Here is a 25,977-nt window from a genome sequence, read left to right as displayed (position 1 = left end):
AGCCAATGATAGATGGATAATACGGCCTCTCCTTACCCCTTTACTGATATTTACTGCTTATATTATTTAGTTTAGGATATTGGGTAGATGAACGCACAGTTTTTTGAGTCATTATTTTAATCCTCTACTTTGACAATATTTTCAAGAATATCCATAATAATCGGTCATTTATTTTCTATTCTTTACCATTAGGAAACTCGAGGATTACATCCTACGGACGTCGAGAAGCCTGAATGCTGGAGGATGATGACCTGTTGATGGCCCACAGTCGGAGGATCATTACCCGTTGATGGCACACAACTGGAGGATCATTACCTGTTGATGACACACAGTCGAAGGGTCATTCCCTTAGTGATGGCCGACAGCCGGAGGGTGAAGACCCATCGATGGCAAACAGCCGGAGGGTGATGACCTGTTGATGGCCCACAGTCGGAGGATCATTACCTGTTGATGGCCATAGTCAGAGGGTCTTTACCTGTGGATGGCACACAGACAGAGGGTTATTACCTGTTAATGGCCCACAGCCGTACAGAGGATCATTAACTATTGATGGCACATAGCCGTACCGAGGATAAGATCTTTTGATGGCACACAGCCGGGTCCCTTCCTCATAACGAGGAACCCTGGGGAATACAGGTCATCCTGAACCCCCACTGACTATATACTTGCATCACTTCACCCTATACCATCATGGAGGACACTTCCACCTTTGTCCACTGTGAGGTTTGACATTCTTTTATAATAACAGCTGATTAATAAACATCATAAAGCTGTAAATGTTTTGAGTCATGTATTATAAGGAAACAAAGTATAATATATATTCATAGAGGACACATAAGACGACTATCTATAGAGAGCACGTTATCGCCTAATATATACTAAAGATTCTACATGGCGCTATTACACTAAATACATCACAACCACCAGGGTGATATTAATGCACAATGTGAGATCATTAATAATGGCCACAGATTATTAGAAAATTACCAGCTCCATAGTCCCAGAGTTATTATACATGTCTATAGTGAGAGGCAGGGACTGGACGAGTGTTGGAGGAGGTCTATTCCCCAGGACATTCTTTATGTATCTATGCTGCAGAATCTGCCGTATACTTGTGTAATAGCAGTCCGACATTTCAATTGCAAATCACAAACTCAACATTGTGTAAAACTGATGCCATATATAAGAGGACTTCAGAATTATAACTAGCGGCATGCCGTGCACTGCCCATGTCATGTGTACAGGATACAACGAAAGATCAACATACAGAACGCAAGGCACAGAGAAACAAACCACACAGCTGAATGTATATCTGGCACAGGTCTAGAAGGTCTGGGAGAAACAGCTCAGCTAAGTAGCATGGCAATCACCCAGGAAATTGAACACTTGGAGACAGCCAGCGCAGGGGCGGACATACCGCATGTGCAGCCCGTGCGGCTGCACCGGGACCCGGAGGTGGGCCTCTGCAGGGTGGATAATAATGAGAGCAATCTGGCCTGTTTATCCGTTGCCTACAAGAGAAAATGGCAGCGGAGTGGAGCTGCAGCGGTCCCGTCCTGCTCCCTGCCACAGCAGCGTGGCAGGATGACGTCATCATTCACCGCTCGGCTGTGCCAGAGAGAAGAAGCTGCCAGAGACAGTGTTGCTGCGGGAGACCGTGTGGAGAGGTCAGTAGTGCTGTGACTGTGTGTGTGTATAGAGAGGAGTGGTGGTGTGTGCGCGTGGCGCTGCGAGAGAGCGTGCGGAGAGATCAGTGGTGCTGTGACTGTGTGTGTATAGAGATGAGTGGTGGTGTATGTGCGTGGCGCTGAGGGAGAGCGTGCAGAGAAGTCAGTGGTGCTGTGACTGTGTGTATAGAGATGAGTGGTGGTGGTGTGTGTGGCGCTGCGGGAGAGCGTGCGGAGAGGTCAGTGTTGCTCTGACAGTGTGTGTATAGAGATGAGTGGTGTGTGTGCGTGGCGTTGCAGGAGAGCGTGCGGAGAGGTCAGTGGTGCTGTGACTGTGTGTCTATAGAGATGAGTGGTGGTGTGTGTGCGTGGCGCTGCGGGAGAGCGTGCGGAGAGGTCATTAGTGCTGTGACTGTGTGTGTATAGAGATGAGTGGTGGTGTGTGTGCGTGGCGCTGCGGGAGAGCGTGCGGAGAGGTCAGTGGTGCTGTGACAGTGTGTGTATAGGGATGAGTGGTGGTGTGTGTGCGTAGCGCTGCGGGAGAGCATGCGGAGAGGTCAGTGGTGCTGTGACAGTGTGTGTATAGAGATGAGTGGTGGTGTGTGTGCGTGGCGCTGCGGGAGAGCGTGCGGAGAGGTCAGTGGTGCTGTGACTGTGTGTGTATAGAGATGAGTGGTGGTGTGTGTGCGTGGCGCTGCGGGAGAGCGTGCGGAGAGGTCAGTGGTGCAGTGACTGTGTGTGTATAGAGATGAGTGTTGGTGTGTGTGCGTGGCGCTGCGGGAGAGCGTGCGGAGAGGTCAGTGGTGCTGTGACTGTGTGTGTATAGAGAGGAGTGGTGGTGTGTGTGCGTGGCGCTGCGGGAGAGCGTGCGGAGAGGTCAGTGGTGCTGTGACTGTGTGTGTATAGAGATGAGTGGTGGTGTGTGTGCGTGCGTTGCGCTGTGGGGGAACGTGCAGTGAGGTGAATGGTTGTGTGTGTGTGTAGGTGAATGAACAAAAATATAAGCGGGCACCATACACTGACAATATAATTATAATTATGCAGGGATCACCTGATGCATGTCAAAAAGACTCCAAAAAAGAAAAAGAAAATGCACAGAACCAGGGATCACCAGAATACTTAAATAACAATACAAAATTTTATTAGAAGACCAAGAAATACACATGAATAAAAACAATTAAAAATCCACTTTGGATAGTTCACACAGAAATAGTTCCATAATAGGGAGAATAATACTCACAAATACCCATGGGCCAAATATAAATAGATTTAAATAACAAAATCAACACATGTGAGCAGCATTCAATGAGCTCCTGCTGCCAGTTCTACTAAGCACGTGAGAATAGTCAGTGTGACATACAAGGACCCCTCTAAGCATATCAGGTAATAATAAACATGTAAACAATAACAATATTCATCCTCTAAGGTGAGGACTATATAGAGTAAGGTCCTGGAGTCCCAGCTGGCTATGGATCAGGACTGAAAAACTGCAAATCTCTGGTCAAATACCCAATTACTGGAGCAGTATAGTGTGGGGTGAAGTCAATACTCAGCCCTGATGCAGTCCTGATACATAGCCCCCTGAGACTTTAGGACCTTACTCTATATAGTCCTCACCTTAGACGACTATAGTGTATAGTGTTATTATACATAGCACAGTCCCTTACTACATAGTGTACTCACTTATTATGTACAGTTCCTTGCCAAAGTATTCGTCCCCCTGGAACTTTTCAGCCTTTTCCCAAATATCATGCTTCAAACATAAAGATACCAAATCTATTTTTTTGGTGAAGAATCAACAACAAGTGGAACACAATTGTGAAGTTGAATGAAATTTATTGGTTATTTTAAATTTTTGTTGAAATTCAAAAGCTGAAACGTGGGGCATGCAATATTATTCGGCCCCTTTAACTTAATACTTTGTTGCGCCTCCTTTTGCTGCGATTATAGCTGTAAGTCACTTGGGGTATGTCTCTATCAGTTTTGTACATCGAGAGACTGAAATTCTTGCCCATTCTTCCTCGGCAAAAAAGCTCGAGCTTAGTGAGGTTTGATGGAGATCGTTTGTGAACAGCAGTTTTCAGCTCTTTCCACAGATTCTCGATTGGATTCAGGTCTGGACTTTGACTTGACCATTCTAACACCAGGATACGTTTATTTGTGAACCATTCCATTGTAGATTTTGCTTTATGTTTGGGATCATTGTCGTATTGGAAGACAAATCTCCATCCCAGTCTCAGGTCTTTTGCAGTCTCCAACAGATTTTCTTCAAGAATGGTCCTGCATTTGGCTCCATCCATCTTCCCATCAATTTTAACCATCTTCACTGTCCCTGCTGAAGAAAAGCAGCCACAAAACATGATGCTGCTACCAATATGTTTGACAGTGGGGATGGTGTGTTCAGGGTGATGAGCTGTGTTGCCTTTACGCCAAACATATCATTTAGCATTGTTGCCAAAAAGTTTGAATTTGGTTTCATCTGACCAGAGCACCTTCTTCCACATGTTTGGTGTGTCTCCCAGGTGGCTTGCTACAAACTTTAAATGACACTTCTTATGGATATCTGTGAGAAATGGCTTTCTTCTTGCCACTCTTCCATAAAGGCCAGATTTGTGCAGTGTACGACTGGTTGTTGTCCTATGGACAGACTGTTCCACCTCAGCTGTAGATCTCTGCAGTTCATCCAGAGTGATCATGGGCCTCTTGGCTGCATCTCTGATCAGTCTTCTCCTTGTTTGAGATGAAAGTTTAGAGGGACGGTCGGGTCTTGGTAGATTTGCAGTGGTATGATACTCCTTCCATTTCAAAATGATCACTTGTACAGTGCTCCTTGGGATGTTTAAAGTTTGGGAAATCATTTTGTATACAAATCCGTCTTTAAATTTGTCCACAACAGTATCACGGACATGCCTGTTGTGTTCCTTGGTCTTCGTGATGATGTCTGTGCTTCAACCAGAACCCTGAGACTATCACAGAGCAGGAGCATTTATACGGAGACTTGACTACACACAGGTGGATTATATTTATCATCATTAGTCATTTAGAACAACATTGGATCTTTCAGAGAAAGGTTGAAAAGTTCCAGGGGGCCGTATAGGGAACGTGCATCTGACTGCAGAGCCCCATAGATAATTATGCTAGAAAGAAACTTCGTACAGTGCCTCCCCCTCCCCACTACTCCTTAGGTGATGCCATTAATGAGGACACCCACAGACCAATGGGAAGAAAGGGGAAGGAGCATCCGGCCACACCCTCAGGGGTTAAGTTCTGGCCACACCCACTGCCCACGTCGCCGTGAAGCCACGCACACTGTCCGCATCACCGAGAGGCCACGCCCACTGACCGCATCATCGGGCGTCAGGTGTCAGAATCCAAAAGGCTGTTGCAGAGTGCGCTATCCGGTGCAACCTGACCGTTCAGCGCGTTCTGCAGCATATACAGTATGTCTCAAAAGCACGTAACACAAGCACTCCACCCACACAGTACACTCCGCCAACCCTCCTCCCCCCAATGATCGTTTCAATTAAAAAAAAATTACCCTTGTCATTTCATATACCGTATATACTCGTGTATAAGCCGACCCGTGTACAATCCGACCCCCCTAATTTTGTCACAAAAAACTGGGAAAACTTATTGACTTGCACATAAGCCTAGGGTTGGAAATGCCAAAGCTACTGGTAAATTTCAAAAATAAAAATAAATACGAATAAAAGTAAAATTAATTGAGACATCAGTATAATACGTATGATACTGCACAGTGAGTGGCCCCATATAATGCTGCACAGTGAGTGGCCCCGTATAATGCTGCACAGTGAGTGGCCCCTTATAACGCTGCACAGTGAGTGGCCCCTTATAATGCTGCACAGTGAGTGGCCCCTTATAATGCTGCACAGTGAGTGGCCCCTTATAATGCTGCACAGTGAGTGGCCCCTTATAATGCTGCACAGTGAGTGGCCCCTTATAATGCTGCACAGTGAGTGTCCCCGTATAAAGCTGCACAGTGAGTGGCCTCGTATAAAGCTGCACAGTGAGTGGCCCCATATAATGCTGAACAGTGAGTGGCCCCCTATAATGCTGCACAGTGAGTGGCCCCGTATAATGCTGCACAGTGTGTGGTCCCTTATAATACTGCACAGTGAGTAGCCCCAGATAATGCTGCACAGTGAGTGGCCCCATATAATGCTGCACAGTGAGTAGCCCCTTATAATGCTGCACAGTGAGTGGCCCCTTATAAGGCTGCACAGTGAGTGGCCCCAGATAATGCTGCACAGTGAGTGGCCCCCTATAATGCTGCACAGTGAGTGGCCCCCTATAATGCTGCACAGTGAGTGGCCCCGTATAATGCTGCACAGTGTGTGGTCCCTTATAATACTGCACAGTGAGTAGCCTCAGATAATGCTGCACAGTGAGTGGCCCCATATAATGCTGCACAGTGAGTAGCCCCTTATAATGCTGCACAGTGAGTGGCCCCTTATAAGGCTGCACAGTGAGTGGCCCCAGATAATGCTGCACAGTGAGTGGCCCCGTATAATGTTGCACAGTGAGTGGCCCCTTATAATGCTGCACAGTGAGTGGCCCCGTATAATGCTGCACAGTGAGTGGCCCTGTATAATGCTGTACAGTGAGTGGCCCCGTATAATGCTGCACAGTGAGTGGCCCCAATTGCACAGGTAGCAAAAGGTAAACCAATTATTTTGCTGCCGCTGCCTCAATAAACAAAAAAAAAACAAAAACTGTATACTCACCTCGTCGCTGCCGCTGCTCATCAGCGTTGCCAGCTCTGCCAGCTCTGCAGTGACTGTTCAGGCAGAGGGCTCATACTAACTACATCATCGCGCCCTCTGACCTGAATGTTACTGCCAGACGAGGCAAGACAGCAGAGCGACACGCAGCGGTGGAACAAGGGACAGGTGAATATGGCTCTCCCGTCATACTCACCCCCTCCTGGCGCGGGTCTGTGCAGCCCCCCTGCTTGTTCCATGTTCTCGGCGCCGCGCTGCTCTTCCTGCTTTTAGCGGTCACGTGGTACCGCTCATTAAACTCATGGATATGGACATATTCATGAGTTTAACCCCTTCATGACCAAGCCTATTTTGAACTTAATGACCAGGCCATTTTTAGCAATTCTGACAAGTGTCCCTTTATGAGGTAATAACTCAAGAACGCTTCAACGCATCCTAGCGATTCGGAGATTCTTTTTTCGTGACATATTGAACTTCATGGTAGTGGTAAATTTAGGTCGATAATTTTTGCGTTTATTTGTGAAAAAATCAGAAATTTGGCGAAAATTTCACAATTTTTACATTTTTAATTTTTATTTTGTTAAACCAGAGAGTTATGTGACACAAAATAGTTAATAAATAACATTTCCCACATGTCTACTTTACATCAGCACAATTTTGGAAACAAATTTTTTTTGTTAGGAAGTTATAAGGGTTAAAAGTTGACCAGTGATTTCTCATTTTTACCACAAAATTTACAAAATCATTTTTTTTTGGGACCACATCACATTTGAAGTCACATTGAGGGGTATATGTGGCAGAAAATACCCAAAAGTGACACCAGTCTAAAAACTGCACCCCTCAAGCTACTCAAAACTACATTCAAGTAGATTATTAACCCTTCAGGTGCTTCACAGGAACTAAAGCAACTTGGCAGGAAAAAATGGACATTTTAATTTTTCCAACAAAAATTTTCTTTTATCATCAATTCTTTCATTTTCACATGGGCAACAGAATAAAATGGATCCTAAAATTTGTTGGGCAATCTCTCCTGAGTACACCGATACCTCATATGTGGTCATAAACCACTGTTTGGGCGCACGGCAGGGTCTGGAAGGGAAGGAGCTCCATTTTGACTTTTTGAATGGAAAATTAGGTGTGTGCCTGAACAGTGAAAACCCCCCACAAGTGACCCCATTTTGGAAACTAGACCCCTTAAGGAACTTATCTAGATGTGTAGTGAGCACTTTGAACCTCCAAGTGCTTCACAAAAGCACAGAGCAGTGAAAATAAAAAAGTCATTTTTTTTTCCTCAAAAATGATTTTTTAGCCTGCTATTTTTTATTTTCACATGGCTAACATGAGAAATTGGACCACAAAAGTTGTTGTCCAGTTTGTCCTGAATACGCTGGTACCCCATATGTTGGGGGAACCACTGTTTGGGCGCACGGCAGGGCTAAGAAGGGAAGGAGCGCCATTTGACTTTTTGAAAGGAAAATTAGCTCCAATTGTTAGTGGACACCATGTTGTGTTTGGAGAGCCCCTGTGTGCCTAAACTTTGGATCTCCCCCACAAATGACCCCATTTTGGAAACTAGACCCCGTAAGGAACTTATCTAGATACATAGTGAGCACTTTGAACCCCCAGGTGCTTCACAGAAGTTTATAACGCAGAGCCGTGAAAATAAAAAATATTTTTTTTTCCTCAAAAAATTATTTTTAGTCCGCAATATTTTTTTCCACAAGGGTAACAGGATAAATTGGACCCCAAAAGTTGTTGTCCAGTTTGTCCTGAGTACGCTGACACCCCATATGTGGGGGAGGACCACTGTTTAGGCACACAGCGGGGCTTGGAAGGGAGGGAGCACCGTTTGACTTTTTGAACGCAAAATTGGCTGGAATCAATGGTGGCACCATGTAGCATTTGGAGACCCCCTGATGTGCCTAAACAGTGGAAAAAAAACCTCAATTCTAACTCCAACCCTAACCTCAACACACCCCTAACCACAACCCTAACTCCAACACACCCCTAACCATAACCCTAGCCACAAGCCTAACCCTAATTCCAACTCTAACCCTAATTCCAACACTAACTCTAATTCCAACACTAACCCTATTTCCAACCCTAACCCTAATTCCAACCCTAACCCTAATTCTAACTCTAACTCTAATTCCACTCCAACCCTAATTCCAACCCTAACCCTAATTCCACCCTAACCCTAATTCTAAGCCTAGCCCTAACCCCAACCCTAGCCCTAACCCTAGCCCTAACGGAAAAATAAAAATATTTTCTTTATTTTATTATTTTCTTTATTTTATTATTTGTACCTACCCATGGGGGTGGTAGAAGGGGGGTTTATTTACTTTGTGTTTCATTTTGATCAATGTGAGAGTTTATTACAGTGATCAAAATGAATGAATGGAATCTGCAGCGGCAGGTGCACTGCGCATGCGCCTGCCATTTTCCAAGATGGCAGCACCCATGATCAGGGGCCGCGAGACACCGGGAGTGACAGCAGACAGCAGCACTCGGCAGGAACCGGGGGTTGGCGGGGGTTTTATCGGAAGCTGGGGAGAGCGGAGGGATGGCAGGAGGAGCAGATGATGACAGCAGCGGCACATTCAGTGGCGGGGGCCGATCGCCCCCGTCAGCCGGTGTGGGGGGGTCAGATAACAGTCTCCAGCCATGTCCGATGCTACTGCAGCATCGGCCACGGCTGGTTTGTAATATTTCATCAATTTTCATTGATGAAATATTACTATCGCTCTGATTGGCTGTTTCACATTTAGCAGCCAATCAGAGCGATCGTAGCCACGTGGGGGCGAAGCCACGCCCCCTGTGGTGAAGTAGAAAGCCCCCTGTATCTGCGAGTCGGGTGACCTTTCATTGACCTCGGTCACATGACCAGCAGGGGGGCTTTAAAGTCATGACACAACGTATGCGTCAATGATCGGATTGGCACCGACTTTCTTGACGCATACGCTGTGTCACTGGTCAGGAAGGAGTTAATGAGCGGTACCAAGTGACCGCTGAAAGCAGGAAGAGCAGGGGCGCCGAGAGCATGGATCAACGTGGACGCCGCTGGACCTCCCAATCCTCATCCCGTCACCATTCCCATTACCCCTCAAAGAGCCGTTCATTACGCTATCACCTCACACATAGGATCACATAGGAGCCGCCACAGATCTCGTTCTGCTAGATGGCGTTCCCCGTCCTCCGATCTGTCCGACCCATCTGTCACGATAGGCGGTCACAAGCACACAACAGACACCAGAGGTCACGTACTCCATCAATGACTGACAGCCGGAGGGAATGATCACCCAAAGGCTACCAGCCAGTCCAACCACTCGACTAACCCCGGAGTTCCCCTGTCGGGAGTCACTCGGGCTCAGGCACACAGTAGAGATCAGACCCCACATGCTCCATCACTGGCTGTCAGCCTGGGAGATCTATCCCACACCCCCAAGGCTTCTGGCCATGGCAGGCACCGAACCTCAACCAACGATACAGTAGAAGCCGGAGTTCCTCCATAATCTGGAGTTACCCGGCCGGAGGGAAATAGTGGTGAGTGCTCTCATCCCAGCGATCTAAATGTTGTCAATCACTCAGGAATCAACTATGGTGGTTCCGCCCGGCGGTGGTGCAATGTACAGTTCCGAAGGGGCCTGACCCTACAGGCCAATCTAGGCCGGAGTGTAAAAGCAACAGATGGTTACTTACGACTGACGATGGCTCAAAAGCAGCCCCCCCTTTTTCATACGCGACCACTAACTATTCCGGAATTCAACGGTTGCAGGCGACCAGGGGCCCGCTTACTATTTAACTAGGGATAATGCTGTCATGGTTTGAACAGGGTTCTTGCCCTGCACTCACAGGGTTAAGTGTTCGTGGCCTCTTTCTGGATCAGGGAGGGGTATTTATACTCACTCTTTACCAGGGTTCTCTGTCAGCTATACTGTTGTTCTGGTGTGTCTGACCCCTGGTGTGCGTGTATTCTGCGTTGCTTGTTTGCTTCCCGTGTATGACCCGGTCCGTTCCCTCACTCTGTACTCCGTCTCTCGTTTTTGTACTATTGTCTTTTCTGGTTCTTACCTCCTGGCTTGGCTATCGTTACTCCGTTACAGTTTGTCCCTATTGTACTGTCTATTGCCCGTTCTGGTTTTCTGATCTATTGCTACGTCCTGACTATCCATTCTGTCTAACCGTTTGGTACTGTATTGCTATCTCGTGCTTTGACCTGGCTTGATCTGGCTTCTGTCTCTGTCCCTTGGTAACATTGCCCTGTAGTTACCTTTCTAGGAGTTTCCCTGCAGCTCCTGGCTCTGCGGAGCTGAGGCCACGCCCCCAGCAGTCACGTGCTTCAGGTCCTGTGAGCTTGGACCATGCATCGTCACCACGGAGACCCCGCTCCGCAGGTATCTTTGTGCACAGTCTTTGTACTCAGGACACGCGCACTGGCTCAGTGAGCAAGTGCAGTGCGGTATTCCTGACAACTGTTTTAACGTGTCTAGTTAATATAAACATGAAGGTTCATCCTGCAGACATGGACACCCTACATCATGGTGTACCCGCCAGGCAAACGGAGCGCTTACAAACTGCTCAGCAGTTATATTATGGCTTTGAATACAGGTTTTTAACCCCACTTTGAACTTAGTTAGAGCCCCTGTGGTTGGACAGCGGGACAGCGGAGCCGCCAAGCAAGTATAGCACTTGACTATCAAAAATGGGTACACCAAACTATATAAGCGTCCCAAAAGTGGACTCAGTGAATGCTGGAATAAGAATCCCTGGGGTGGACCCAGCGGACAGCGGAGTATGGGTCTTGCATATAAAAGTAGAATATGGGTCCAGGAGACGGAGTTACACTAGTTTCGGGTATCACTCCTCCTGTGACACACATTGGTGAATGTTGCAAAATTGATAATGAATCAATGCCGAAAAAGGCATCTACTACGAAAATAAAATCAATAATGATTCAACACAATCAAGAGTTTTTCAGTGCCGAACGAGGCATCTATTACAGAAGCAAAATCAATAATGAATTGATGCCTAACGAGCCATTTATGTATGGGCCCCTGGCTAAGCCCTTACAACCGTTGTTACATTCAACCACTTATTACCCTCTGCTCAAACAGCAAAGGGGGCCACCCTGCATCAAGGGTACCCCCAAAGCAAACGCAGCGATTACTGGGCATAATCCAGGTGGGTGTAACTGCCATAGGCCCCAGGCTAAGCCTTTTTCCCGATAAAGACGCTGCCCAGCAACCATATCACAGTTTTAAAAACGGCTTTTTATCCCCTTCAAATTAAGTCAAATAATCTAAAATCCGCGAGCGCCAAAAAATCTAAAATCGGCACGCGAATTCCCCGAGATATTACCTAGGCAAATTGGCGGTCCCCATCACCAAAAAAAAAAAAAAACAGTCCGTGCACAGCCTTTTTGCGCATTTATCATCAACATCAAAGGGCATTGCCCAGCCGGGCCACAAAATTAGAATCTACAGCTCCAGGCGGTTTTTGCTATTCCGGAGAACATTCTTAGAATTCTACAATGGGCACACATGTGTCGTGCTGAAGGAAATGCCAAGAAAAGCTTTGTGTCTAGCAGTTGTCGGAGATTTATCAAATGGCTTTGTTGCAATCTACAAGGACCAATGGTGCGGTCCCCAATTAAAATATGTTAACATCAGATTCATTAACCTAACACCCGGGAACCGCAAAAAGCTTAAACAGCATGTCCTCTTTTTCTCCGCCTGTTCTCGCACTGTTGCGCCGCCTAGCGCTATTATGCCTTAGACACAACATCTGGTGCCACACCAGAGTTACGTCTATTGTGGATGATAAGATGGTGAACTCTCTGTTATCTTCCGATTAGCAGGCCTTCAAAGTCTTCCTCCTTAATGCACAGCCATCGGCCTACAGCGTCCTCCCTACCTTTGGGACATGGTGGCCTATCACTGATGCCCCTAATCTGTGCCTCAGTGACACCGGCTACCCGGCAGGTTTATGGTAAGGCATGGGAAGAATGGTGCTCGTTAATTAAATGAAGACCAGTTGATCCGCGCGATCGGCTGAGATGCGGCGGGTTAGTAGAACTCCTCAATCGGCTCAAGCATAGAGGCGCTTCGGGTACATTAGTGCAACAAAATTTAGTGGGAATAGGCTTTTTCTTCCAGCTTTTGGGGTGGGACGACGTAACTACATATTTTTTCATCAAGCACGCCGTTAAAGTCTGGATATGGCTGCAACCTAGTCAGGAATGTCGTCGCCCCGCTTTCTTCAAGTCTGTTGCATCACATTATCGCAATCTCTATAACAGTGGGCAAGTCACAATACGAGTTAACCCCAATCGGATATCATACTCAATACATTTTATCTAATCCCTAATATTTACAGCGTTCACAATTGCATTCTTCGCGGCACGTCGCAGTAGCAAACTGGTGCCGCAGTCAAAATCAGCATCGGTAGGCGGGCTAATCAACAAAGATCTCCTCATATGCAACGACGCTTTGAGCATTAGGGGGCGGAAATCTAAATGCAATCCCACCGGTAGAGGGATGTGGGTCTTGGTTAAGGCGTTAGACAGCCCTATATGCCCAGTGAAAATACCTGGACTGTATAGAGTTATAAGACACGCGAGTAGATTCTCTCACACACTGACGGATCCCAGCTGACGTTAACCCAAAGGAATATGGGACACATACTTTCAGAATAGGGGCAGCCACCGAAGCAGCGAAGTCCAGTGTATCGGAAGTCGAAGCACAGAGACCAGACCTGCTCTAACACATCTTGTCTCTTACAGGCGGTCGTAAACCCACAGTTTCGGTAGTGAGACATTCTTTTGTTTATTAGACATGCAAAAGGGCCAAACTGCACTCAGGCATTAATAAAAAAAAAAAAAAAAAATTTTGTGGGCTCTCGGAACTAAAGGTCAATCCGCAGAGTCATCAATGAGGCATCAGAGGGCTGCGGCGGCAGCAAATCTTCACGGAGATGGCTAAAATCACTAAGACGGCCAAAGGGCCGGTGGTTCTGGTGTTGCACGCCGGCGGTAATGACTTGGGCAAAAATTTTAAAAAAAATTGGCCGAGCTCTACACAGTGATGTCAACAGACAGAGCGTTTTTGCCTGCTTATTGCCGGATATGGTGGTGGTGTGGTCGGAGATAATACCACGAGCGGTCTAGTATGGACCTAGAGATCCTAAAGCCATTGACAAATCAAGGAAAAGATCAACACAAAGATGGCAAAATTCATCAAGAAAAATATGGCATCGAGGTAGCCACCATGAGCTTCACAAAGACAATTCAAATTTACTAAGACCGGACGGCGTTCATCTCACAGATATCGGGCTTGATACATTTTTAACTAATTCACAGGATGGTGTTGAACAGGCCCTAATGGTGTGGTGTGGGGGTCGGAGTCCTGTGTAGGTCATACATAGGTCATACACATGATCCTCTGTGGCGGTAGTGTAGAGGGGGGCAAAGGTTCGTAACCGCTCATCGGCTTCTTGCCACCATCGGTGACAGGGCTTTCAGCGTTGAGTCCATTGCAAATTTGTACTTGCCTCTCTCTGCTTATAAAATTTAATAAACTGTGACCGACCTGTTCAACCCATCCAGGCCTGTTGGTGTTTTTGTTATTACGGGATTGGTGGGGGGCGGGAAGGCACTGGTTACAACACATGGGTCTCTGCAGTCTGTAGTAGATGTCACCTGCAGTTCTATGTAACACCACAGATAACACAGTGATAACTCTATGATCACAGATAATTTAGTAGATCTCACCTGCAGTCCCATGTAACACCACTGATAACAGTGATAACTCTATGATCACAGATAATATAGCAGATGCCACCTGCAGTCCTATGTAACACCACCTAAAACACAGTGATAACTGTGAGTACCGATAATCTAATAGATGTCACCTGCAGTCCTATATAACTCTGCAGCTAACAGTGATAACTCTATGATCACAGATAATTTAATGTCACCTGCAGTCCCATGTAACACCACAGATAACAGTGTTAACTGAGTACAGATAATGTAGTAGATGTCAACTGCAGTCCAATGTAACACCACAGATAACACAGTGATAACTATGAGTGGAGATAAGGTAGATGTAACCTGCAGTCCTATGTAACACCATAGAAAACAGTAATAGGGGGCACACTATCCCACAGACATCATACACACAGGGGGCACACCACCACACGGACATGATACACACAGGGGGCACACCATCACACAGACATCATACACACAGGGGGCACACCATCACACGGACATCATACCCACAGGGGACACACCATCACAAGGACATCATAAACACGAGGGAACACCATCAAACGGACATCATACACACAGGGGGCACACTATCACATGGACATCATATACACAGGGGGCACACCATCACACGGACATCATACACACAGGGGGCACACCATCACACGGACATCATACACACAGGGGGCACACCATCACACGGACATCATACACACGAGGGCACACCATCACAGACATCATACACACAGGGGGCACACGATCACACGGACATCATACACACAGGGCACACCGTCACATGGACATCATACACACAGGAGGCACACCATCACATGGACATCATACACACAGGGGGCACACCGTCACACAGACATCATACACACAGGGGGCACACCATCGCACAGACATGATACCTGCACACATACAGATTATTCATACACATGGCATACATAGACTCACTTCTTGGTGTATCCAGGGGCAGTAGTGAAGGCCTGATGTTGCAGATCAGCAGCAGGTGGGCTGGTCACACAGGAGACCCCCTGTCAGTCATAAATTGTCCATGATAAAGCCCCTTCCTCTCTACCTTGTCCCGACTGCTGAGCTGCTGGAGACATTACAGGGGGGGCTCCTATGTGAGAACAGCAGCCACAGATGGGGGGCTGCACGTCCCTTCTCTCCTCAGGGCAGGCAGCTTGTTGTCCTCCACAGACCTGGTCTTGCTCCCTGTCCCCTCACCTCCTCCTGACTGCACATGAATGGATTCCTCTCTTGTAACTAATGGCCACAAGCGAGAGGAGGAGGAACTACAAGGTGATTGTCATGATCTCAGTGCGGGTTTGACTCGCACACGTGGGGTTAATGTTTGGAACCAGTGCTGATGACTGGCATTTCTGGGGTTAAAGGTTGTGATCCTGATGCAGGCTTACCTGCACACCTGGAGCTATGATTGTGGCCTCTCCCTGGTTCTGGGAAGGCTTCTTATAGCTTCAGGACGCTCCCATCCCTGTCAGTTATACTCTTGCCCTTGGCATTGTGTGGTGACCCCTGAGTGTGTTTGTGCTGTGTTCTGGTTACTTGATTCTCTGTGTATGACTCGGTCTGTTCCCTGGATATCGCTTTGGATTCTGCCTGGTACCTCCTATGTCTGTTTGGTTCTCTGTGATTTTTTCCATGATTATGTCAGCAAGTGTTCGTCTTAGTGGTGGATTTTTGTTCATGAACATCTCGATGGCCTTCTCATCCTCAGGATTCACCTCCACGTCCTCACTGCAGCCTCCTTTATCCACACGAGCAGCCTTCTCCAGGCTCGGCCACTCTTCGTCCTCAGAATCAGAGTCATTGCCTTTGTTCTTGTATTCCAGCACCGTCGTCCTCTCTCTGGGGGGCAGGGTGCCGGCCCCGTGCTCAGCCTCCAGCTCCTCCTGCTGAATCCGGGCCTGCTCCAGGATCCTCCACGACAATTTCTCGTCCACGTAGTCATCATCTTGCGCCTTCTCAGCCCCTTGTCCCCGCCGCTTTGCCCTGGTGGAGGGCCTGACCGATCCTTACTGCAGGATCTGATCTGCCAGAGCCGCATGCCGAGGACCCGAGCCCCGGGAGCTGCGCTGCTTCGGCATCTTTACACACGTGCAGAACAGGACACCAGTCACTGCGCATGCGCATTATCATCACATGCTCTTCCGACGGAATCATGGCCAAGCAGAGATCAAAACCAAACAGACATAGGAGGTACCAGGCAGAATCCAAAGCGATATCCAGGGAACAGACCGAGTCATACACAGAGAATCAAGTAACCAGAACACAGCACAAACACACTCAGGGGTCACCACACAATGCCAAGGGCAAGAGTATAACTGACAGGGATGGGAGCGTCCTGAAGCTATAAGAAGCCTTCCCAGAACCAGGGAGAGGCCACAATCATAGCTCCAGGTGTGCAGGTAAGCCTGCATCAGGATCACAACCTTTAACCCCAGAAATGCCAGTCATCAGCACTGGTTCCAAACATTAACCCCACGTGTGCGAGTCAAACCCGCACTGAGATCATGACAGTGATCACAGCCGCACTGCGCAGGGCTGTCAGGGAATCCCCGGGTGTCTGCAAAACATAGAAAAGAGAGCTAGAGATCCAGTGCACTCATGATCTGGGGCTCAGGCCTCAGATGCAACTGACTAGTGACACCCCTGGGCTCAGGTCCCGCATCTAAGTGCCTAGCAACAGCCCCTGGGCTCAGTCCCCGCCTCCCCAGAGCACAGGCCCCGCCTCCACAGAGCTCAGGCCCCCTCCCCCCACTCTTTCCTACTTCTCTCACTGACGATCCCCTGCACAACTCTCATGTTCTGGAAACGGCCATTGGTGGATACGCAGTGATGTCATCGCATAGGTGCCGTCACCTGACCGGACGTACAGAGAGGAGCGGGCGCGGTGCAGCCGTTCAGGTCTGTGGCATCTTGAGCGGAGGGATTTTTGTGAGGGAATGATGTCACTGAGGGGCGGGGCCTCCATTACTATAGATGTAGACCGAGACTAAGTACTCTCCCTGCACCATGGCTGAGATAACCGAACGGAGAGACTCCATCCTGAAATGTTTGACCCTGATGAATCTGTTCAGGGGCTTCAGGTCCAAAACCGGCCTGACCGTCCCATCCTTTTTGGGGACTGCGAACAGGTTGGAATAAAAACCCTGAGCCCTCTCGTGTTCTGGTACGGGAACTATAACCCCGTTGTACTGGAGTGAATCGATCGACCCCAGCAACGCCTTTGCCTGGGACTTCACCTTGGGATGTCGGTGTCACAGGGGGCTTAGTTCAACTAAGGCTGTAACTCCCGGGGCCCCTGTGATGTCCCTATAACTAGGGGAAACCCTGTCTGACCCTCAACCCAGGGTTTTTGCTGATGGTGCAAATGCCTGAGCCTCCAACCTTTCCTTGTCTCCTGCTCAGCCCTGCACTTAACCCTCCACCCGGTGAGGAGTCACACCACCAAAGCCCCCACACAAATATGACAGACAGGGAGAACTTAAACTGCACTGCGCCGCACACACACAGGAATATACAGTAATGTGAACAGGGCACAACTAAACACAAATATGGGAAGGAGAAAGGATAACAACGGATCATACGCCACCAGACACGAATCTCTCTCTCTGCAACACCTCCACTCCAGACCGGAACCACTTGGTATGAAACACAAGCTATAATCGGCGACGCCCATAGGCCAGCATGACTATTTAAAGACCGTGGGCGTGACTAAACATCCAACCTGGTCTCCAGCAAGATTAACCCCCGAGAGCCTGAAGATCAAGCCGGCGCCACTGAGGCTACCGGCGCCACTGAGGCTATAGTGGCTGGAGGTGGAACTACCTCTGCCTGCCGGACGCAGTGGTGTGAACAGCGTCCGACATGACATTACCCAGTCTTCTACGAGGGACCTCCGGACCCTCAAGACTCATAGGACCCGGCTTGTCCGGATGACGACGGTGAAAAGAACTGACCAGCCGATCCGCATGTACAGTATGTCTGAGGCTGGAACCCAAGACCTCTCCTCTGGACCATACCCCCGCCAGTGCACCAAATACTGAAGAGTACGGCGTACTACTCGAGAGTCCACTACCTTGGCGACCTCAAACTCTAAATCGCCATCCACCATGACTGGAGGTGGCATCGGCGTCGTGTCCACCAAGCCTACCACATTTTTCAATAAAGCCCTGTGAAACATGTTGTGTATCTTGTACACCGCGGGAAGTTCCAACCGATAAGCCACTGGGTTAATGATGGCAGAAATCCTAAAAGGCCCAATAAACCTTGGACCCAGTTTTAAAGATGGAATTTTGAGTCTTATGTTCTTTGTAGCTAACCACACCCATTCACCCACACACAGGTCCGGACCTGGCACGCGTCTACTGTCAGCCACCCGTTTGTACCTGGCACTCATGCTCAACAAACGCTGTTTCACCCGCCTCCAGACTGATGACAATTGGGCTCCTAGCTGATCCTCCTCCGGGACACCCCCCGAGTCACCCTGACGTAAGGTACAAAACTGAGGATGTTGACCGTACACACAAAAGAATGGAGACTCTCCCGATGACTCTTGGCGGTGATTATTTAACGCGAATTCGGCCAGAGGAAGGAAAGTAGACCACTCCTACTGGTTGTCGGACACAAAGCATCGTAAATGCTGTTCTAGATTTTGGTTCATGCGCTCAGTTTGTCCATTAGACTGTGGATGAAATGCCGATGAATGTGACAACTTGATCCCCAAACGTGAGCAAAAAGCTTTCCAAAAACCTCGCCACAAATTGCGTACCCCTATCAGATACTATGTCCGACGGTACTCCGTGGAGTCTGACCACCTCCTTCACAAATACCTGAGCCAATGTCTTAGCATTGGGCAAAGAAGACAACGCCACAAAATGCGCCATCTTTGAAAAACGGTCAACCACCACCAGGATGACCGTGTTCCCCGCCGAGGCTGGCAAGTCAGTGATGAAATCCATGGAGATTTCTGTCCATGACCTATTGGGTACCCCCAGAGGCTGTAGCGTGCCAGCAGGACGGGTACGGGGTGACTTAGCCCTAGCGCACGTGATGCAAGCTGCCACGTATGAGACCACGTCCTGCCGGATTTTGGGCCACCAGAAACGACGCGATACCAGCTCTAAGGTGCCCCTCACCCCTGGATGACCAGCCAGTACCGAGTCGTGGTGTTCCTTCAACAGCTTAAGCCGAAGATGCAGGGGTACAAATGATTTGTTGGCGGGAAGTCCTGGTGGTACCTCCTCTTGGGCCTCGGCAATCTCCGCCTCTACCTCCGTCGTGAGAGCAGAGACCACTACCCCTTTCTGGAGGATGGGTACCGGGACTTCCCGAGGTTCTCCCCCCGGAAAACACCTAGACAAAGCATCCGCCTTGGTGTTTTTAGCCCCGGGACGGTAAGTCACAAGAAAATTGAAACGAGTAAAAAACAATGCCCAGCGAGCCTGCCTAGGAGGCAGACGCTTGGCCGACTCCAGATAGAGCAGATTCTTATGGTCGGTGATGACTGTGACCTGGTGAGCCGCCCCCTCCAAGAAGTGTCGCCATTCCTCAAAAGCCAGTTTGATGGCCAACAACTCCCTGTTGCCGATATCATAATTCCGTTCGGCCGGCGACAGCTTCTTGGAGAAGTAGGCGCATGGATGCATCTCGCTCAAGGACGAGCCTTGAGACAGTACTGCCCCCACTCCCACCTCCGACGCATCAACCTCCACCACAAAAGGTTTATACACGTCTGGTTGCACCAGAATGGGGGCTGAAGCAAAACTATTCTTCAGACGCTCAAATGCACGTATAGCCACCTCAGGCCAGTTCGCTAGATCGGCACCCTTTTTTGTCATGTCCGTGAGCGGTTTGTCGATAGTCGAAAAGTGTTTTATAAATTTCCTATAATAATTGGCAAACCCAAGGAACCGCTGGAGTGCTTTCAGACTCTCCGGCCTCTCCCATTGCAGCACCGCTTGCACCTTAGCGGTGTCCATTTTAAACCCGGCTGCGGACACAATATATCCCAAAAAGGGCAACTCCTGGACAAAAAATAAGCATTTTTCCAGCTTAGCATAGAGCTGGTTCTCCCGGAGCAACTGTAACACCTGCCTGACATGCTAGAAATGAGTGTCCCGATCGCTAGAATAAATGAGGATATCATCCAGGTATACAATCACAAATCTCCCCAGGACATAAGCAAATACATCATTAATAAAATGTTGGAAAACGGCAGGCGCGGTGGTCAACCCAAACGGCATAACCAGACTCTCAAAATGACCCTCAGGAGTGTTAAACGCCGTCTTCCACTCATCCCACTGACGGACCCTTATGAGGTTATACGCCCCCCTGAGGTCCAGCTTGGAAAACCATTTCGCCCCCGCTACCTGGTTGAACAAATCCGGGATTAACGGCATTGGGTAGGGATCACGGATAGTAATCTGGTTTAACTCTCGGAAATCCAGACACGGGCGTAACCCCCCATCTTTCTTCTTAATGAAGAAAAACCCCGCGGCTACAGGCGAGGACGATGGCCGGATGTGTCCTTTGCTCAGACTCTCCGCGATGTAGTCTTTCAGAGCTTGTCTCTCAGGACCAGAAATATTAAACATCCTGGCCTTAGGTAATTTGGCCCCGGGTTTTAACCTAATCGCACAGTCATAGGCTCTATGTGGAGGCAGTTCTGAGCAACCCTTCTCAGAGAAAACATCCGCGAAATCCTGCAAAGCCTCCGGCAGGCTGGGCGTCACGGCGGACACACATGTGGCCAAGCAATTGTCTTGGCAGAAACCACTCCATTGTACTATGTCCTGAGTTGTCCAATCAATTACCGGGTTGTGCCTGGACAACCATGGAAAACCCAGGACCATTTGTGCTGGGAGATTACGGAGGACCCTACATGTAACCGACTCAGAATGTAGGACCCCAATGCGGAGTTTCACCTCTGCCACAAACTCTGTAATCTCCCCTTGAGGGAGGGGAACAGCATTAATGGTCACCACCTGTATGGGGTGAGGAAGTTTTTCGATCTTAAACCCGGCGGTGTGTGCAAACTTCTCATCTATGAGATTGGTGGCAGAACCGCTATCCACAAATACTGATATTGGTAGCTCTCTGCCCGCGATAATAACCTTGGCAGGGAGCATACATTGAGATACCATCATGGAGGATATGCATACGCTCAGTTGGGTCTCCTCCATACCCACTGAGCTTAACAGTTTTCCGCCGATGTGACCCTCTTAGGTAGTACCGGGCAAACGTTAACATAATGACCACTTTTACCACAGTAGAAACATGCTCCGGGCTTCCGGAATCCCGGAGCGCGACGCTTAACCTGTGCCACGCCAGCAATCTGCATAGGTTCAGGGAACTCATCAACTTCAACCACACTTGCACCTCTGCTTTCCTCCAGAGGTAGCGTCTCCTGTGCCCCCTGACGAAAACGGCGATCAATACGTATCACCAAACTCATGGCAGACTCCAACGATGCCGGAGTCTCATACATCAGGAGGGCTTGTTTAACCCTACCTGATACCCCATGAATAAACTGGCTCCGCAGGGCTGGGTCATTCCACTGTGTGTCTACGGCCCAGCGGCGAAATTCCGAACAATAGTCCTCTGCCAAGCGCTCCCCCTGGCGGAGGGTGCGGATTTTAGATTCCGCTAGAGCCAGTCGGTCAGGATCATCGTAAATGAGCCCGAGGGCAGAAAAAACATTATCAACAGAATGAAATGTAGCAGAGTCAGCTGGTAAAGAAAATGCCCATGCTTGGGGGTCACCACTCAGTAATGACAACACTAGCCCTACCCGCTGGGCCTCATTACCTGAGGAGATTGGCCGCATGCGGAAGTATAACTTGCAGGCCTACCGAAATACGACAAATTTGCTGCGATCCCCTGAAAATCGTTCTGGCAGCGGAAACTTCGGCTCTGCACCGATACCTGCAGATGCCATTTGCACCTTCGCTACTACCTGGGCCTGCTGCTGAACTGCCCCTTTCAACTCGGAGACCTGTATGGACAGCTCCGTCAATTGGCGGGTTATGGACTCTAATGGATCCATGGACTCCTGAAAAAATGTGGGCCGATTATAATGTCACAGGGGGCTTAGTTCAACTAAGGCTGTAACTCCCGGGGCCCCTGTGATGTCCCTATAACTAGGGGAAACCCTGTCTGACCCTCAACCCAGGGTTTTTGCTGATGGTGCAAATGCCTGAGCCTCCAACCTTTCCTTGTCTTTTGCTCAGCCCTGCACTTAACCCTCCACCCTCCACCCGGTGAGGAGTCACACCACCAAAGCCCCCACACAAATATGACAGACAGGGAGAACTTAAACTGCACTGCGCCGCACACACACAGGAATATACAGTAATGTGAACAGGGCACAACTAAACACAAATATGGGAAGGAGAAAGGATAACAACGGATCATACGCCACCAGACACGAATCTCTCTCTCTGCAACACCTCCACTCCAGACCGGAACCACTTGGTATGAAACACAAGCTATAATCGGCGACGCCCATAGGCCAGCATGACTATTTAAAGACCGTGGGCGTGACTAAACATCCAACCTGGTCTCCAGCAAGATTAACCCCCGAGAGCCTGAAGATCAAGCCGGCGCCACTGAGGCTATAGTGGCTGGAGGTGGAACTACCTCTGCCTGCCGGACGCAGTGGTGTGAACAGCGCCCGACATGACAGTCGGGACAGAAAAAACCGTCTTGGGGGGTACCTGATAAACTCTATCTTGTACCCCGAAGACACCAGTTCCGCCACCCATGAGTCGTGTGCTACGTCGACCCAGACATGGCGAAAGAACAGCAGGCGGCCGCCTACCCTGCTAATGTCGCCTACAACATACTACGAGTCATTTGGCTGAGGATTTCTAAGTCCTGGTTCCTCTCGACCTGGGCTGGCGTGCGTGCATCCTCCCCAATGGATTGGGTCTATATGGGACCTGTCGCTCCCTATCTTGGTTGGAGCGACTTGGGCCGGCCGAACTGGCGGTCGTCGACGATCCAGTGTTGCGAAAGGCCCGAAACCGTGCTGGGACCTGGCGAAATGGATGTTTAACTTTCTGCTGCGGGAGGAAGCTGCTTTTTCCCCCTGTTGCATCGGAGATGAGCTGATCCAACTTCTCCCCGAACAGGTGGCCTCCCTGATAGGGCAAGGAAGTCAAAGACTACTTAGAAACGGCTCGCCAAGATCTTAAACAAAGGGCTCTCCTAATGGCTACTGCGTTAGCGGCTGCAGATGCCGCACAATTGCCCGCATCCAAGGAAGCATTGATCAAGTAGTCTCCAGCCATAGCAATCTAAGTTGCGACCTCTGACACCTCCGCCGGCAGGTCTCTATCCTGCAAGGCCCTACTCAATGATTCTGACCATGAAATCATGGCCTTGGCTACCCACGTCGCCGCAAACGAGGGGGCGAGCACTGACCCTGATGCCTCAAAAACTGATCGAGCCAAGCTCTCTATGAGCCTATCAATGGGGTCGTTAATGGACGAGCCACTCGGTACTGACAATAGAGACTTCAAGGCCAGGCGCGACACTGGTGGATCCACCATTGGTGATTCCGTCCATTTTTTACGGAGATCCGGGGCAAATGGATATCTTGCCTCTATAGTCTTTTGGCCCGAAAAGCGCCTATCTGGGCGTTCTCTGTGACGCTGCACTATGTCCTCAAATTCTGGGTGAGTACCAAACACTCTGTGAGGTCGCCTGGCCTGCTTAAAGGCCACTTTATGGCTCGACGCTAAGACAACCTCATCCTCCACCCCCAGGGTTTGATTGACAGCTTCAATGAGGCTGTCCACTGTCTCTCGACACCCCGGGGTATCTAGGCCCAGCGGTCCGTCGGAGTCACAATCCGAACTGTGCCCGCTCCCGACCACTGGAGAGGGAGAGCGAGATGCTGAATTCCCGGATGCCGTGGCACTGGATAGACGGGGAGACCTCGTGTGGGCCCGTTTCCTTTCCACTTGCGTGGCATGAGAGCGGCCCCTGCAGGCCGAAGGTTCTTGTGAGGTGGAGGACCCCTCCCCGATAAGCGACCCACTATCCTTGCCTCCATTCGGGGCGTGAAGCGACTCGATCGCCCTTGTAAGCGATGCCATAGATTCGGATAATGATAGAGCGCATTCCGGGGGATTTTGCTCCCTGGACTCCGCTGCCGGGGGGGGGCTCCTGGGCACGTTCGGAGTCGCAGGCCTTGCACAACTTGTTGCTCTGCGCTTGCGGGAACGCAGCCCTACAGGAGAAGCATGCAGCGTAGAGGAAAGTGTGCGCCTTCCCTTTCCCGGCCATAATGCATCTGCCAGGCATTCTGTCTGGTTTTTTTATATATATACAGGGGGTGGGGCACCCCTTGAGTCTCTAGTGTGCTCCCGCAGACGTGGCTGCACTTACCCGCAAGCCGACCACTTTACCGGTCATGGACTACCCTGATTTGAAGCAGGGGCCTCAATTTCTCCGGCGCCTGCCCAGGCTCTAGGGGGCAGGCCGCCGGAAGTGACGCTGCGATTCAAGGCCTGTCAGCACACCGCTGCTCCATTCGCATCTCCCTGCTACCCAGGAGCTTTCACGCACGGCCTAACAGGAATGCGCTGCGCAGAGCCCACTCACGCCCTGTACCTTCATCCGGGACGCCAACAGGTATGAAAAAACCACCAGGGAGGCAGGGGTGGTGGGGGGATCCAGGATGGTGCAGGTAAGCTGACTCCATCCAGCGCCGAAGAGAGGGACCGTCCGCCGCCTTGCAGCACCTCCGCCTAGCGTTGGTGGAGCAGTGGGGGCCGCTCGGACCGTCTTGTGCCGCTGAACAGCCCATGGTTTCCATACCTAGGGGTGGCCAGGGCTAGGTCCGGCATCGTGTCCCACGTCGCGGAAGAGGATACGTGGAGGGCCACTCGCACGTGCTCGCCCGTTGATGGTTTGGGGAAATCGGACCCTTTCAATAGGATCCGTTGCCCCTGTCTAATCTTCATGGAAAAAAAGTCTGGAGAAAAAAGACCAGACGTGTGCCTCCATAGACACTAAGCAAAAAACTGGTTTCCGCCCGCAATCAGGTCGAGGGTGTATGCGGCTGGGGAGGAGCTAACCTTGTGTTGTTTGCCTAGTGTCAGCCTCCAGATGGCGGTAGCATACACCCACAGTATCTGTGTCCACCAATGAGGCAAAATAATTATTTTTTATATAAAATTGTTTTCATTGCATAAAAGTGACAAAACATAAAAAAAGACATAAATGAGGTATCGCTGTAATCGTACTGACCCGAAGAATAAAACCTCTTTATAATTTTTACCGGACACGGAACAGTGTAAATGCACCCCCTAAAAGAAATTCATGAAATGCTGGCTTTTGTTCATTCTGCGTCCCAAAAATCGGAATAAAAAGCGATCAAAAAATGTCACGTGCCCAAAAATGGTACCAATAAAAACATCAACTCGTCCCGCAAAAAATAAGACCTCACAAGCCTCGGTGGATCAAAATATGGAAAAATTATAGCTCTCAAAATGTGGTGATGCAAAAACTTTTTACAATAAAAAGCGTCTTTTAGCGTGTGACAGCTGCCAAAACAAAAAAACCCGCCATAAATAGTAATTCAAACCCCCCGCTATCACCCCTTTAGTTAGGGAAAAATAATAAAATTAAAAAAATATTTATATTTATTTCCATTTTCTCGCTGGGGTTAGGGTTAGGCGTGTGCTGGGGTTAGGGTTGGAGTTAGAATTTGAGGATTTCCACTGTTTGCGCACATCAGGTGCTCTCCAAATGCAACATGGCG

This window comes from Dendrobates tinctorius, unplaced genomic scaffold (genome assembly GCF_039654945.1).
Source record: "Dendrobates tinctorius isolate UK_male_01 unplaced genomic scaffold, ASM3965494v1 ptg000099l, whole genome shotgun sequence".
In the NCBI taxonomy this organism is placed as follows: Eukaryota; Metazoa; Chordata; class Amphibia; order Anura; family Dendrobatidae; genus Dendrobates; species Dendrobates tinctorius.
Note: the sequence above shows the minus strand (reverse complement) of the source record.